General features: G+C 42.5%; 1 protein-coding gene across 1 annotated transcript in view; it reads right to left on the minus strand.

The window, feature by feature from the left end:
• Nucleotides 1–15,708, minus strand: part of LOC124776164 (phospholipid-transporting ATPase ABCA3) — a 544,268-nt gene that overhangs the window by 257,282 nt on the left and 271,278 nt on the right. The gene's annotated exons all lie outside the window — the stretch shown is intronic.

Here is a 15,708-nt window from a genome sequence, read left to right on the forward strand (position 1 = left end):
GAAGATAGGTGATGAGGCACTGGCGGAAATAAAGCTGTGAAGTCAGGTCACGAATAACATGTGGATAACTTGGTCAGTAGAGTACTTGCTCACGAAACTCGAGGGTCCCGAGTTTGAGTCTCAGTCAGATGCACAGTTTTAATGTGCAAGGAAGTATCATTAAGTGTTTTACCATCCCTGGAGTCAACGATGAACAGGCGAGTTCAGGGACCTTGTGAAGCAGATCTCTGTAGCACAGTGAATCACCGGCAATAACGTCGATGCCAATACAGCTGGCCCGGCGTAAGTATCCGAGGCTACACAACTATGTTGTAGAGTTAAGCACATATCTACTGCAAAGACCTAGGAGGATTCTATAAATTGATAAGAAATTTGCTACAACAATCGAGTATACCACGGTGGCAACAACAAATCTCCACAAGAATTCACATCAAAGATGTAAGATGACGTGGCCATAAGTCTCGATGGAAGACCCATTTACAGCGTACACATAATGGGCACACGTATGTTGCCAAAAAAGATGGAAAGGATGGTAAACTGACAGAAAGCAGCTGTACCAATGAGTAATTGTAGCTCGATATTTGTGCTCTGTTACGAAAAGCCGACAGTTGTCTGGGCTGAAATCATCCAGTGTTGCTACTGATTTCCTGTAGCATTTTCCTTGTCACAGGTTAGTTGCACTGCCAAGCTGCAGCACCACATTTTTTGGGATACCAGTAGACGTTCTCTGTGGTAGGCAAATGCTTGTTCCTGCTTCATAATCATTGTCGTAATGATGCAGGTGTACAGCACTATATTTGCACCACAACTCGCTAGGATAGTTCTGTGACTTATGCTTGCAGTGCTTCCAGTGGAGCCACGGCCCTGTTGGAAATGTTTGCAGTGCCTGTGGATGGATGTGTCTTAACTATTAGGTCAGCAATTTGGGAAACAACATTAAGGACACCAGTGGAAACTGTGATTATTCTCCGAGTATCGAGGCCTGTCATGACAAGTAAATATTCCTAAGAGTGATGTCATCAACTGTTTTGCTGCACACCCTTGAGAAGACAACAAAGTTGTTGGGGTGGTGTGCGGTCACCAAATTCTTTAGTGCAGAGCAATTTTTCGTGTAGCTTCGATTCTGTCTGTAACAAGTTTGTGCTTTATAGAGGTGCATTTTTCAATGCTTGGTGGGGAGGCTAGGATGTCTTACACTTCAGCAGCCTTTCTTCATGAAGCATAGTCACCACAGGGCTATACTGAGTTTTGCCTTAGGTGATGTGGGCAAAGACAAATAGACTCTCAAGTCAGGTGAACCACACTACTGGATCATCTGACAAGAAGGGAAAGTGTTTCGAGGCAATTGGACTAAAGATCATGTCTGTCACTGATATGTCAGTGCTTACAGGATTCTGTACATCTATCATGGTAGGTACTGACTATGTGCTACACAAGTAGTTCTTTGAAACATAGTCGATGTGAAAAGTTACGTTAAGAGGGGTTCGATCTTTCCAACTCTAAGATTAAATTTTTCTGATGCTCAAAGCAAGCAATCTGGTGCACGATTCACATTTGGGGTCACAAAATGTTGTGTTGAACTACAATTTATTTAAGTCAACATAAATAGTTAATTACTTTGTGTAATTGTAAACTGGAAAGAATGTACATCACTTATTTGTTCGAAATTCAAAGGCAACACTAATAATCAAAGAATGTACACTGCACATAAAATCTAAATGACAATGTACTGTCAACTGACAAACACAGTCGATAAATTGTGAAGGGGGTGTCTATTGATAATTTCTTGTTTCTTGTCGTATGAGAGCCTGTTGAATGCTGTTGTAGCAGAATATAGAACCATGCTGTTAGATCTAGACAAGGAGACAAAGTCTACACAAAAATTATTTTTGGACCTTGTATTGTAGTTTCATCAATCACTGATCATTTGAAATTGATTTGTACCATAAGCAAGAAACTACCAGAGTTGTGATGACATCAGTCACTGTGTGCACAGGTGGAGCAAGAGACAAAGATTCTTTGGTATGACAAAGAATATTTATTAGCAATTTAGAATTTGTGTTGTTATGCCTTGGATGTTTGTTAGTTATGATTTAAGTTACTGTAAAGACTTGCAGAATATTCTTTTGTGTGAGTTACAGAATAGTCATGTGTGTGTGTGTGTGTGTGTGTGTGTGTGTGTGTTATGCGGTGACTCATTTGCTGTAAAGAACAGATATGATACTGAAATATTCTTTTGTTTAAGTGTGAATGACAGGTGCATACCACGTTCACTGGAAACAGAAGCTCAGGCTGAGCCAAACACGTCTCTGAATGTGCAGGAATGAGCAGTAGCCAACAGCAGTCAGCTAGAGATATGTATAGTATGAACTAGTTGATCCACAGCAAGCTTTCACCATTCTGGCATAATCACCCACAGGCACGGTTAACACAAAGTAGAACACACCTTTCGGCAACATGAAGTGGGCGCTGATGAAGACAAATGCATAATAACTGTGTCCTATTTAGAAGGAGCAGTCATAGATGAAATCGAAGATATTCTAGAGCAGCATTTCTACTCTTTGCTAAAGAAGATGGTTGTAAGATGTTATCTTTGTCACTGGAGATTCAGCTACAAAAAGCATCTGACAAGGAGCAGACGGGCAGCACTTCGTTATCTCAAATGCTATGAGTGCTCTATCCAGACCTAAGCTTTTAGCAGAACAGTCCCTACGGGCACTGTGGCTTTGTAAATTACCAGTTGCCATTCGCTCATTTGTGGCACTTCATCAAGATTTGCCACTGCACGAATCAGCACAGAAAGATGATGTGATATCGACTGTCCTGTCCAAAATCAAAGTAGGCATTAAAATGGAAAGTATGGATGATAGAAGTCACATAATGAATACTGAAATAGCAAACATCAACACAAAACCAGAATTGTACACAACAAGCACAGACGAGCTGATGCAAGAGTGGAGCTGTCGAATATCAGTTCACGAGGCTAAATTTGAAGCTGTCAGACTGACAGAGCACATTTTGACATCAATTTAAGTGTGCTCCTGGACATCAGATAAGGCAGTACAAGGATAATCGATTCAGATTTGATGCGACTTCATTACACTAAGACAGGCGTTTAGGGGAGGCAGCTTAGTAGCGCACCTCCCCCTGCCCACAGACAGGCATTAGAGGATACTGATGTTCTTCACTAACAATGTGTACATCCACAAAGCAGGGCTGAGAGGCGCCATGCTAATCCAGAACTGTCAGTGCTGCACCGGTCACTGAGGTCATTCACCTCTGATCGCATATCCGGTCAGAGTTTTCTCGACGATTCTAGATCGAAAGTGAGCGTCTACCCCAAATGGCTGTGCACTGCTACAAACAAAGTGATGCAACATATGCTCGCTGCAGCTAAAGACACCCACACTGAAATGTATGGTGAATGAAAAACGACATTTGCATTTGGGACTTCCTTATGAAATTACGTGGATGTTTATTGTTGCCAATGTTGATGTCCCCGTACTTGATGAAGATTTTTTGCTACATTTTCGTCTGTCCCCAGGTTTGGTGAACCGCCATTCTGATAAAAGTCCTATTAGATGAAGAATCAAATGAAACTTCACAGCAGGACGGGAATATTTTCCAACCAATGGAAATGGTCACTGGAGTTCAGGAAGGTAATCTTTCTGGTTGTCAGCTACAGGAATTTCCATCGCTTACCTGTTAGGATGCCACCCTGCACACCATATTCACAGTTCACTGAGCCAATCTGAGGCTGCTCAGTCGAGAAGGCTTCTGCCTCACAAGCTCCTGGCAGCACAAGCAGGTTTCGAAGAGATGTTGAAAGCAGGTATTGTGAACAGGTATAAAAGTTCTCAGGTATCACTGCAGTACACAAAAAAGATCCATCCTGGTGATTGTATGGGGATTATAGGGGACTCACAATCCTTTGTTGTACCCTGTGCCTCTTGTGACTGACTTTCAGTACACTGTTGCTCAAGCTCAGGTATTTAGTGTAAATGACTGTAAAAACACATATTTAAAAATTTTAGTAGCACCAATGGATGTAAAGAAAATGTGGTAACTATGCATTTCAGCCTATTTCAGTACATCGTCATGACTTTTGGATTGTGAAATGCTGCACAAATGTGGCAACATTTCAAGGTATTTCATTATAGGGACCATATTCTCTTCTACATTGGATGAACATGTCATGTACCTTAGGCAACTTTTTCAGTGCCTCTTCTGAATGCAGTGACATGTGTTTTTGAACAGCCAAAGGCCCAATTTTTTTAAGGATATTTAGTCTCGGGAGCACGCCTCTCACTGCTTCCAGGATGAGTTGCAGCTGAGCAAGATATGCCTTTGCTGGCAGTCTACAGAGGGCTCTGCAGGTTCTTAGGGATAATCAATTGCTACCGATGACACGTTCCTAGACTGGCACATTAGCGAGACCCATTTAATGCACTGCTTTCCACCGAACATATATCTGGTAACCAGGAGATGGCTGCACACCAATGAGTGAAGAGGCGTTTTGTAAAGTCAGACAATGTTTAGCACGAGGCGGCACAGTTGGGGCACCCACGCAGTAACACACCACTGGCTCTCACAGTAGATAAGAGCCAAACCCCACCAGAGCAGCACCACAGCAGAAGATGGACGGCCATTGGCAACCGCTCGCTTTTCATTCACAGAACTTAATGCCACAGCAAAGAAATTGGATTGCTATTGATCGTGAGTTGCTGGTGATTTATGAGGGAGCTAAGTGTTTTCAGCCATCAGTGGAAGGCAGACATTTTACAGTCTTTGCCAATCACTAGTTTCCTTCAACTTGCAACCGACCGCAGATCACCGCATTCTGTCTAGACATGTGGAATGTGCTGCACAATTTACAGAAATGTGCATCAAATTTCTGGGTAATCATAACATTGTTGCAGGCTGCTTATCGTAAAAAAGTGCCAGTCTACAGCCATTATTGTGGCGTAAACACCAGCAAAACAGGAGGACAAAATACTAAATGACTTGCTTTGGTGATAGCACGCTGCTTTGCAACTGGGACAGTTTCAGATTTCATATCGTAACACAAGTATCTGGTGTGACACAGTGTGGGACAAACGACATTCATACATACCCACAGAATATCGATGTAAGTGTGTCGAGCATTACATTTTCTGTTTCGTTCGGGTGTCAGGGCAACAGCTAAATTAGTAGCAAGCAAGGTGGTGTGGCCAGGAATACAGAAGGGCTCTAGAGTGCGGGCACACTCCTGCCTGGAATTTCAGCTGTCGTGACTTCCCACCAAAGGCTCAGTTCCCAATACTCAGAGATTTTCGCACAAACATGTTGACACTCTTGGGCCATTACCCTATTCAGATGACCATCGCTTTTTACTTATAGCAGTTTATCATTTCACAAGGTGGCCTCAAAGCTATTCCCATACCAGACATCTCCACAGAGACAGTGACAAATGCTCTGTTACTCATACGGTTTTCGAGGTCTCTCAGACCATTACCGCTCATTATGGACATCAGTTTGAGTTGCAGCTATTTCACAACATCCTTCAACAATGCGACTGCAAACACATTCACACCACCAGTTAACAACCCACCAGTAACGCGATCGTGGAGAGACTAAACTACAAACTAAAGGCAGCACTGATGTGTTACTCATCACCATGGATTGGCACTTTGCAGCTTGTATGGCTGGAACAGCTGTAAAGGAGGCTTTCCAGTGGTCACCTGCTCAATTGGTCTACAGCAGTGGTTGTCAAACTGTGGCCCGAGGGCTGCATAAGGTCCAATTCAAATGTTCGTTTCACCTGCACTCTTCAGCCGTATTAATAATAATATAATAATTTACAATTTATAATATTTTATAATAATACGCTTCTAGGAACTAACATCAAAATTCAAAACCTGCTGCTGTGGTGTAAATGTCAGCAGAAGTAACATGGATTCATGAATGTGGTACATGTCTGTAGCTGTAACACGAAATCAAATTAAGGCTGTTGTTATACAATGCAATGTGTACCAAAATACTGAGTAATAGAAAAATGGCATTCAAAACATTTACTAAACATTTGTCATCATGTTTCATAATGAAATTGGTGTTATTAATTAATATGACATACTAATTCATGTAGAGTAGCAATTAATAATAAGGTCGGTAGTGGAAAGTGCGGTAGCTGGAACGAAGATGTTTGTCCTTACTAGGCTTATGTATGGGTATGACAGTGGCTTCACGACAGCATCTAGGAAACCTGCCCTCTGCCCAGATGCAATTATATGTATGAAGAGGAAAATGCTTGCCTGCAAGGGCAAGGTGCTGCAACATCTGAATGTGAACATTGTCTGGTCACGGGGTGGAAGACTGGGATGAAGTGAGAGCATGATCTAGCTCCCTTATGGTAAAGGAGGCACTGTAGCACTCACGATTCTGAGAAGAGAAGGGTATCGCTGAACGTTCTCATTTCCGATGAAGGAAGGCAGGGTGACAGTGGGAGAAGCTTGAAATCTCTGCAAGATAGTGGCCCAAGGTGTTGGGGATAGCAATAGGGTCCACGATGACATCGTCTGCTACTCTCAGGCACTGTCGGAAGTTGGCCACGCGATGGAAGAGGGAGTGGAACTGTTAAAAGAACTAGTGAATGAAACCCAGCTAGCTTTTTTGCTATACTGAAGAGCACACCGACACTGTGCACACAACTGTTTATAATGAGTGCAGTTTACCACCGTAGGGTGACGATTAAAAACGCAGAGAGCAGATCTACAAACATGAATTGCATTGCGGCAGGCCTCATTTCACCAAGGGACCAGGACTTGTTGTGGTAAAGATGAAGTGCACGGAATGGAGCATTCTGCAGTGGTAGGGATAACGTTTGCAAGGTATCCTACCTTACCATCACAACTGGGGAAATGGTGTTCATCGAAGGTCACCAGTAGGAGTAAAGCCTCCAAGCAGCCTTAGTAAGCTGCCACTTGGCTGTGCACGTAGGTGGGGTAGGTGTCAGCAAACGGACAGCACACGTGAAATGGTCGCTTCAATATGTGTCAAAAAGAATGGACCACTAGAGATGATGGGCAAGTTGGGCAGTGCAAAAGGATAGGCCTAAATGGGAATTGGTGTGTGTGGAGTTTGAAAGGAATGTGGATGCTCCAGTGTTAAGGCAGAAGAGGTTAAGTTGATTGAGAAGGTCTGCCAGGAGCACAGCTCTCAGACAGGTTCTGGGAGAACCCCCAAGGGGATGTTATGAATTAAAGTCATCAAGCAGCACAGAGGGGTAATTAGCTGCCCAAGAAGTTGGTGCTCTTCTCTGATGACACTGAATGATGAAGGGATGTAAACAGCACAAAGGGAAAAGGTCAAGTGAGGAAGGAAAATGTGAACTGCAAAAGCTTGAAGGCAGGCAGTCAGGGACACGGGTTGACTATGAAAATCATCCCGCATGTGCAGCATGACTCCTCCACGAGATGGAGGAATGTCAAAATGGACCAGGAAGACATGCAAGAGCTCAAAGCAGTCGTGAGGATGCAATTTTATTTCCTGAAAGCAGAGAACAAGTGGACACTGCAATTCTAAGAGCAGCTGTAAATCCTCTTTGATGGATTGGTGACTGTGAACGTTCCATTGGAGGAGAGTCATGACGAGGAAAAACAGGAAGGACTGTTACCTCAGAAGTTGCTGAGTAGCAGCCTTAGAAGACTCGCTGCTACAGGACACAGAGGCAGGAGAATCATACTCCATGAGATCTGGAGAAGCATCATCATTCTTCTGTCAGCCTGCACAGCCCAGGGGAGAAATACGATTCGTGGTATGCACCGGTGACATGGAGGTCAGCCGGGCAAGGGCATCATGTGGCAACACTGTTGAAGAGGCTCTCCAAGTTGGTGAAGGAGAAGGAGAGAAAAAGATACTCAATCTATTATCTGCAAGAAGAGTCCTGAGGCTATTCAACATAAAGGTTGCACTAATTGTATCATACAGCATACAACTTATATGGAGACACCTCACATATTCAAATCTCAAACAAGTAAAACAACTAGACAGAGTCAAGGCAGAATATGTGAAAAGAATGCTATGCATCTCAAAATACACTCAAAACAGAATAACTTACATCTTGGCAGACATATCGTTTGTCATTGAAGATCTGATCACAACCCCACAAAGCACAAGACTCCTCAAGACATGAGACAAAAAGCAACAGACATAGATTACAGACTCCTCAACACCCCAGCAGTGATGAACAGAGGACGGAAAAAAACCAATTCCCATCTCTGCCACCTTTACGTGATGGTGACAGCTCATATATGCCCAAATATGCTCAATCAAGGGATATCAGAGATCCACTGACAGTTGCCAGTGCACCATATGTCGAGGATCTTGCAATACATATCACATCATGAGTGTGAAGAAAGAAGTTAGTCACTACCTCACTATGCAAATGATAACTTGAATTAACTAATCAATGCCTTGTACACAATGTGTTTAATAAATAAATAATAAAATTGTTTAAATGCTCCAAATCGCTAAAATACATGAACTGGAAATTTATCTGTTTGAGTTTGAAAATTTGGCTTCACTAAGCCAGTGTTTATTTAAATAAATTACTTCACACAAAAATATGAAATAAAATTGAAACCTTCCCAACAGCTACCATCTTTTCCAGGAAGAAAACAGTCACAAGGAGGGGTTGATGTGAACATATACATTCTTATGGATATAATAGAGGGAAACATTCCACGTGGGAAAAATATATCTAAAAACAAAGATGTTGTGACTTACCAAATGAAAGCGCTGGCAGGTCGATACACACACAAACAAACACAAACATACACACAAAATTCGAGCTTTCACAACCAATGGTTGCTTCATCAGGAAAGAGGGAAGGAGAGGGAAAGACAAAAGGATGTGGGTTTTAAGGGAGAGGGTAAGCAGTCATTCCAATCCCGGGAGCGGAAAGAGTTACCTTAGGGGGAGAAAAGGACGGGTATACACTCGCACACACACACATATCCATCCACACATATACAGACACAAGCAGACATTTGTAAAGGCAAAGAGTTTCGGCAGAGATGTAGGTTGAGACAGAAGTACAGAGGCAAAGATGTTGTTGAAAGACAGGTGAGGTATGAGTGGCGGCAACTTGGAAATTAGCAGAGATTGAGGCCTGGTGGATAACGGGAAGAGAGGATATATTGGAGGGCAAGTTCCCATCTCCGGAGTTTGGATGGATTGGTGTTAGTGGGAAGTATCCAGATGACCCAGACGGTGTAACACTGTGCCAAGATGTGCTGGCCATGCACCAAGGCATGTTTAGCCACAGGGTGATACTCATTACCAACAAACACTGTCTGCCTGTGTCCATTCATGTGAATGGACAGTTTGTTGCTGGTCAATCCAACACAAGAGAGCTTCACAGTGTAGGCAGGTCAGTTGGTAAATCACGTGGGTGCTTTCACACGTGGCTCTGCCTTCAATCGTGTACACCTTCCGGGTTACAGGACTGGCGTAGGTGGTGGTGGGAGGGTGCAAGGGACAGGTTTTACACCGGGGGCGGTTACAAGGGTAGGAGCCAGAGGGTGGGGAAGGTGGTTTGGGGATTTCATAGGGATGAACTAAGAGGTTACGAAGGTTAGGTGGATGGCGGAAAGACACTCTTGGTGGAGTGGGGAGGATTTAATGAAGGATGGATCTCATTTCAGGGCAGGATTTGAGGAAGTCGTATCCCTGCTGGAGAGCCACATTCAGAGTCTGATCCAGTCCCGGAAAGTATCCTGTCACAAGTGGGGCACTTTTGTGGTTCTTCTGTGGGAGGTTCTGGGTTTGAGGGGATGAGGAAGTGGCTCTGGTTATTTGCTTCTCTACCAGGTTGGGAGGGTAGTTGCGGGATGCAAAAGCTGTTTTCAGATTGTTGGTGTAATGGTTCAGGTATTCCGGACTGGAGCAGATTCATTTGCCATGAAGACCTAGGCTGTAGGGAAGGGACTGTTTGATGTGGAATGGGTGGCAGCTGTCATAATGGAGGTACTGTTGCTTGTTGGTGGGTTTGATGTGGACGGACGTGTGAAGCTGGCCATTGGACAGATGGAGGTCAACGTCAAGGAAAGTGGCATGGGATTTGGAGTAGGACCAGGTGAATCTGATGGAACCAAAGGAGTTGAGGTTGGAGAGGAAATTCTGGAGTTCTTCTTCACTGTGAGTCCAGATCATGAAGATGTCATCAATAAATCTGTACCAAACTTTGGGTTGGCAGGCCTGAGTAACCAAGAAGGCTTCCTCTAAGCGACCTATGAATAGGTTGGCGTACGAGGGAGCCATCCTGGTACCCATGGCTGTTCCCTTTAATTGTTGGTATGTCTGGCCTTCAAAAGTGAAGAAGTTGTGGGTCAGGATGAAGCTGGCTAAGGTAATGAGGAAAGAGGTTTTAGATAGGGTGGCAGGTGATCGGCGTGAAAGGAAGTGCTCCATCGCACCGAGGCCCTGGACATGTGGAATATTTGTGTATAAGGAAGTGGCATCAATGGTTACGAGGATGGTTCCTGGGGCTAACAGACTGGGTAAGGATTCCAGGTGTTCGAGAAAGTGGTTGGTGTCGTTGATGAAGGATGGGAGACTGCATGTAATGGGTTGAAGGTGTTGATCTACGTAGGCAGAGATATGTTCTGTGGGGGCTTGGTAACCAGCTACAATGGGGCGGCCGGGATGATTGGGTTTGTGAATTTTAGGAAGAAGGTAGAAGGTAGGGGTGCGGGGTGTCGGTGGGGTCAGGCGGTTGATGGAGTCAGGTGAAAGGTTTTGTAGGGGGCCTAAGGTTCTGAGGATTCCTTGAAGCTCCGCCTGGACATCAGGAATGGGATTACCCTGGCAAACTTTGTATGTGGTGTTGTCTGAAAGCTGACACAGTCCCTAAGCCACATACTCCCAACGATCAAGTACCACGGTCGTGGAACCTTTGTCTGCCGGAAGAATAACGATGGATCGGGCAGCCTTCAGATCACGGATAGCCTGGGCTTCAGCATTACCTTAGCAAGCTTCATCCTGACCCACAACTTCTTCACTTTTGAAGGCCAGACATACCAACAATTGAAGGGAACAGCCATGGGTACCAGGATGGCTCCCTCGTACGACAACCTATTCATGGGTCACTTAGAGGAAGCCTTCTTGGTTACCCAGGCCTGCCAACCCAAAGTTTGGTACAGATTTATTGATGACATCTTCATGATCTGGACTCACAGTGAAGAAGACCTCCAGAATTTCCTCTCCAACCTCAACTCCTTTGGTTCCATCAGATTCACCTGGTTCTACTCCAAATCCCATGTCACTTTCCTTGACGTTGACCTCCATCTGTCGAATGGCCAGCTTCACACGTCTGTCCACATCAAACCCACCAACAAGCAACAGTACCTCCATTATCACAGGTGCCACCCATTCCACATCAAACGGTCCCTTCCCTACAGCCTAGGTCTTCGTGGCAAATGAATCTGCTCCAGTCCGGAATCCCTGAACCATTACACCAACAATCTGAAAACAGCTTTCGCATTCCGCAACTACCCTCTCGGCCTGGTACAGAAGCAAATAACCAGAGCCACTTCCTCATCTCCTCAAACCCAGAACCTCCCACAGAAGAACCACAAAAGTGCCCCACTTGTGACAGGATACTTTCCGGGACTGGATCAGACTCTGAATGTGGCTCTCCAGCAGGGATACGACTTCCTCAAATCCTGCCCTGAAATGAGATTCATCCTTCATGAAATCCTCCCCACTCCACCAAGAGTGTCTTTCCACCGTCCACCTAACCTTCGTAACCTCTTAGTCATCCCTATGAAATCCCCAAACCACTTTCCCTACCCTCTGGCTCCTACCCTTCTAACTGCCCCCGGTGTAAAACCTGTCCCGTGCACCCTCCCACCACCATCTATTCCAGTCCTGTAACCCGGAAGGTGTACACGATCAAAGGCAGAGCCACGTGTGAAAGCACCCACGTGATTTACCAACCGACCTGCCTACACTGTGAAGCTTTCTATGTGGGAATGACCAGCAACAAACTGTCCATTCGCATGAACGGACACAGGCAGACAGTGTTTGTTGGTAATGAGGATCACCCTGTGGCTAAACATGCCTTGGTGCATGGCCAGCACATCTTGGCACAGTGTTACACCGTCTGGGTCATCTGGATACTTCCCACTAACACCAACCTGTCAGAACTCTGGAGATGGGAACTTGCCCTTCAGTATATCCTCTCTTCTTGTTATCAGCTAGGCCTCAACCTCTGCTAATTTCAAGTTGCCGCCGCTCATACCTCACCTGTCTTTCAACATCTTTGCCTCTGTACTTCTGCCTCGACCTACATCTCTGCCGAAACTCTTTGCCTTTACAAATGTCCGCTTGTGTCTGTGTATGCGCGGTTGGATATGGGTGTGTGTGTGTGTGCGAGTGTATACCTGTCCTTTTTTTCCCCCTAAGGTAAGTCTTTCCGACCCCGGGACTGGAATGACTCCTTACCCTCTCCCTTAAAACCGACATCCTTTTGTCTTTCCCTCTCCTTCCCTCTTTCCTGATGAAGCAACCGTTGGTTGCGAAAGCTTGAATTTTGTGTGTATGTTTGTGTTTGTTTGTGTGTGTATCGACCTGCCAGCGCTTTTGTTTGGTAAGTCACATCATCTTTGTTTTTAGACATATACATTCTTAATTAGATTACTATCTTAGAAGTGAGTTAGCTGTTTAAAAGGAGAGTATATTTTGTAGGCTTGCTGTGTCAAGTTAAAGGGCCTAAATGTCATTATAATTTTGATATATATAATCCAGCAAAAAAGATAAATTAGCATTTCGTATGTACATTTCAGTGTTTGCTAGAACACCATCATAGAAAACGAATTGTAACTGCTGATTCCAACATCAATGTGTTAAGTGGAAACTGTGTGACATCAAAATTCATTGACTTAATGCAGAAATATTGTTTCAGATTAAATTTGTCTGAAACTGCCAGTGAAAATGCTCATTCAGCTACATGTATTGATAACACCTTTACCAATTACACATATGTAAACATCCTTTAGATTTAGTATTTTCTGGTCATTCAACATAATTCATTGAACTACCCAAAGCAATTAACCAAGTCCCAGGTAAAAAAGTTTACATAAAAAGGAATTTAAATCAAGAAAAATTATTTTATTTTCTGATGAACTGAATGAGATAGAATGGCAACTTGGCCAAAATAATTCAAGCATTGCAAATCTTAAAGCATTCTTAAGCAATTCTGTAAGCATTTTTAATGAAATAATTCTATCTAAAACTAGTTTCAATAAAGTGACAAGAAAGTTAAAATAAACAACTAAATATATAAGTCTAGTGCTAAGAACAGACAGCTGCATCATGAACTAAGGTATAATAAAAAAGTTGATTTTGTTGAATATGGTACGCAATACAAAGTTATGCTTAAGGAAGTTGTCAAGGCACTAAAACAAATAATAGATTAATTTTAAGGCAGTTGTTTTGTTGTAAAATCTTAATTAAGTGTTCATGTATCTAGCCATGAAATTTGTAAAATGAAGCTGGATGATGAGATTACTGTAAATCCAGCTTAAATTTCAGAATGCTTCATTAACACAGTGAAATCAGGTGTCAATGTTGCAGATTATGTCAACAAAATATGCCCCTTGATTTTTGATAAAGCCAGAATACCTTGCAAAATTTGAAATAGTTTAAGAAAGAGACATGGAAAATATTATACTATCATCAAAAAACAAAAATTCTATAGGTTGAAATGAAATACCCTTAAACACTGTTAAATGTGCGTATAAAGTAACAGGATACTCAACATCTACAACAATTAAACAATAATAAGATGCTCAGCACCTACAACAATTAAACAATCTGTTGAACATGAATGTTTACCAGGGATAGCACAGTATGCAGAAGTAGAATTGCTGGTCCAGAAATGATCAAAGCATAATATGGGAAATTATTGTCCCATTTCTCTTTTACTGGCAAAGTCAAATGATTTTGAGAAAGAAATATTGAAAAATTTTAGATTATTCTGAATAACCTATGTGGATTCCAGTGTGGCAATAGCAGTACAGAAGCGATTAACAGGTTTGTTAACAAGATTAACACATCATTACACAATAACAATAATTTGCATGAAGCTTCTGTGATCTCACAAAAGATCTCACAAAAGCCTCTGACTATGTAAATCACAGAATGTTTATATATAAATCTGACAGGTATGGAATCAGGGGTAGTGTTCTATAATGGCCTACTTCATATCTATGCCACAGAAAACAATGAGTGACTGTCTCTTCAAATGCAACAAATTATTCTTTCAAATGGGAAACAGTAATACAAGGTGTCCATCTAGGCGCTATCTCGAGACCTATTTTGTTTATGTTCTACATTAATGATTTAGCTATCAGTGTAAATGGCCCATCATTTTTATTTGGATGCAATACATCTGTAGTAATTGAAGACAATGAGCCAGAAAACATCCCTGACTGCATAATTAATGCAATAAATCACATTAAAACATGGTTTCATCTCAATGGGTTAATCCTGAATATTCCAAAACTGTTTGATACAGTTCAGAACAAAAGAGTCAAACTCTGAGGAAACTAAAATAAATTACAAAATTAAGGTATGGAGGAACTGGATTCTATTAAAGTCCTGTGATTGAATCTAGATAAAAATTTATGTAGAAATAAACATGTTGAACACAAGTACCTAGTAAGTAAATTATGTGGCTGTACAGATCCTAATTCAGAGCAACTGTTTCAAGGATAAATGGGAGGGTGGGCACTCAGTAAATTAGCTGATAATTCCACTTGAATTTTCCATGTAGAAACTTATTGATTTCTAGGGTACACATGGAGAGACTGCCAATGCAGGAATGGCTGTTGGCAAACAGGAGGCAGTCTTTCCAAGACCTCGGTGACAATGTGGATATGAAACATGAGACAAAAAAAAAAACCAGCAACACACACAGCTTTCGGCACTAGATATTCTGACCATCACTGTCAGCAAGCAAAGAAGGAAAAAATCCAAAACCAGGAAAGAGGTATGCTCTGTGCTGAGATGGCGTGACTGGTTACAGTCTGCAGGCACAACAAGCAAGCAAACAGTAAGTATTCCTGAACTACCTGGACAATACTGTCTGGTTTCCTGCTCTGCACGTATGTCTAGACTACGTAGGGCTACCTTTCATGTTAAGAAAACTCTTGAACACAAGAATGAAAGTTTGAGAGACTGGTATCCTGGTTTTTGTACATAGATTTCCAATTGCAGTGCAAACATTTGAAGGGTTTAATTTAGTTTTCTGTGGAAGTTCAAGCAATATACAGCAGAGCTGAAATATTATTATTTCTGATTAACTGTAGTTTTCTATCAGTGAAGTTGTATTACCCATTTTTTGACACACCTCATGTACTCTAACCAAATGATTAGCAGCTGTTCATTATGAGAGGAATAAATAACAAACAATTTGATTTACAGAAAAGGATGATAATGGAAAGGTATAAGAGTTCCTGAAATAAAGACTTGCATGAGTATCTGGAGACTGCACACTGTGTAGCTCTGACAATCCTCATTTTGGATATAAAACAAGTTTTCCTGGACATGACTTTACCTAGTAGGTTATATCATATCACTACAACAATTCTTCCTGAGAGAAGTACTCACTTTTTATTATCGACTGAAAGAGACTGAAGGAAAAATCTTTGAATAGACATTTTCATG

This window comes from Schistocerca piceifrons, chromosome 2 (genome assembly GCF_021461385.2).
Source record: "Schistocerca piceifrons isolate TAMUIC-IGC-003096 chromosome 2, iqSchPice1.1, whole genome shotgun sequence".
NCBI classification, from domain to species: domain Eukaryota; kingdom Metazoa; phylum Arthropoda; class Insecta; order Orthoptera; family Acrididae; genus Schistocerca; species Schistocerca piceifrons.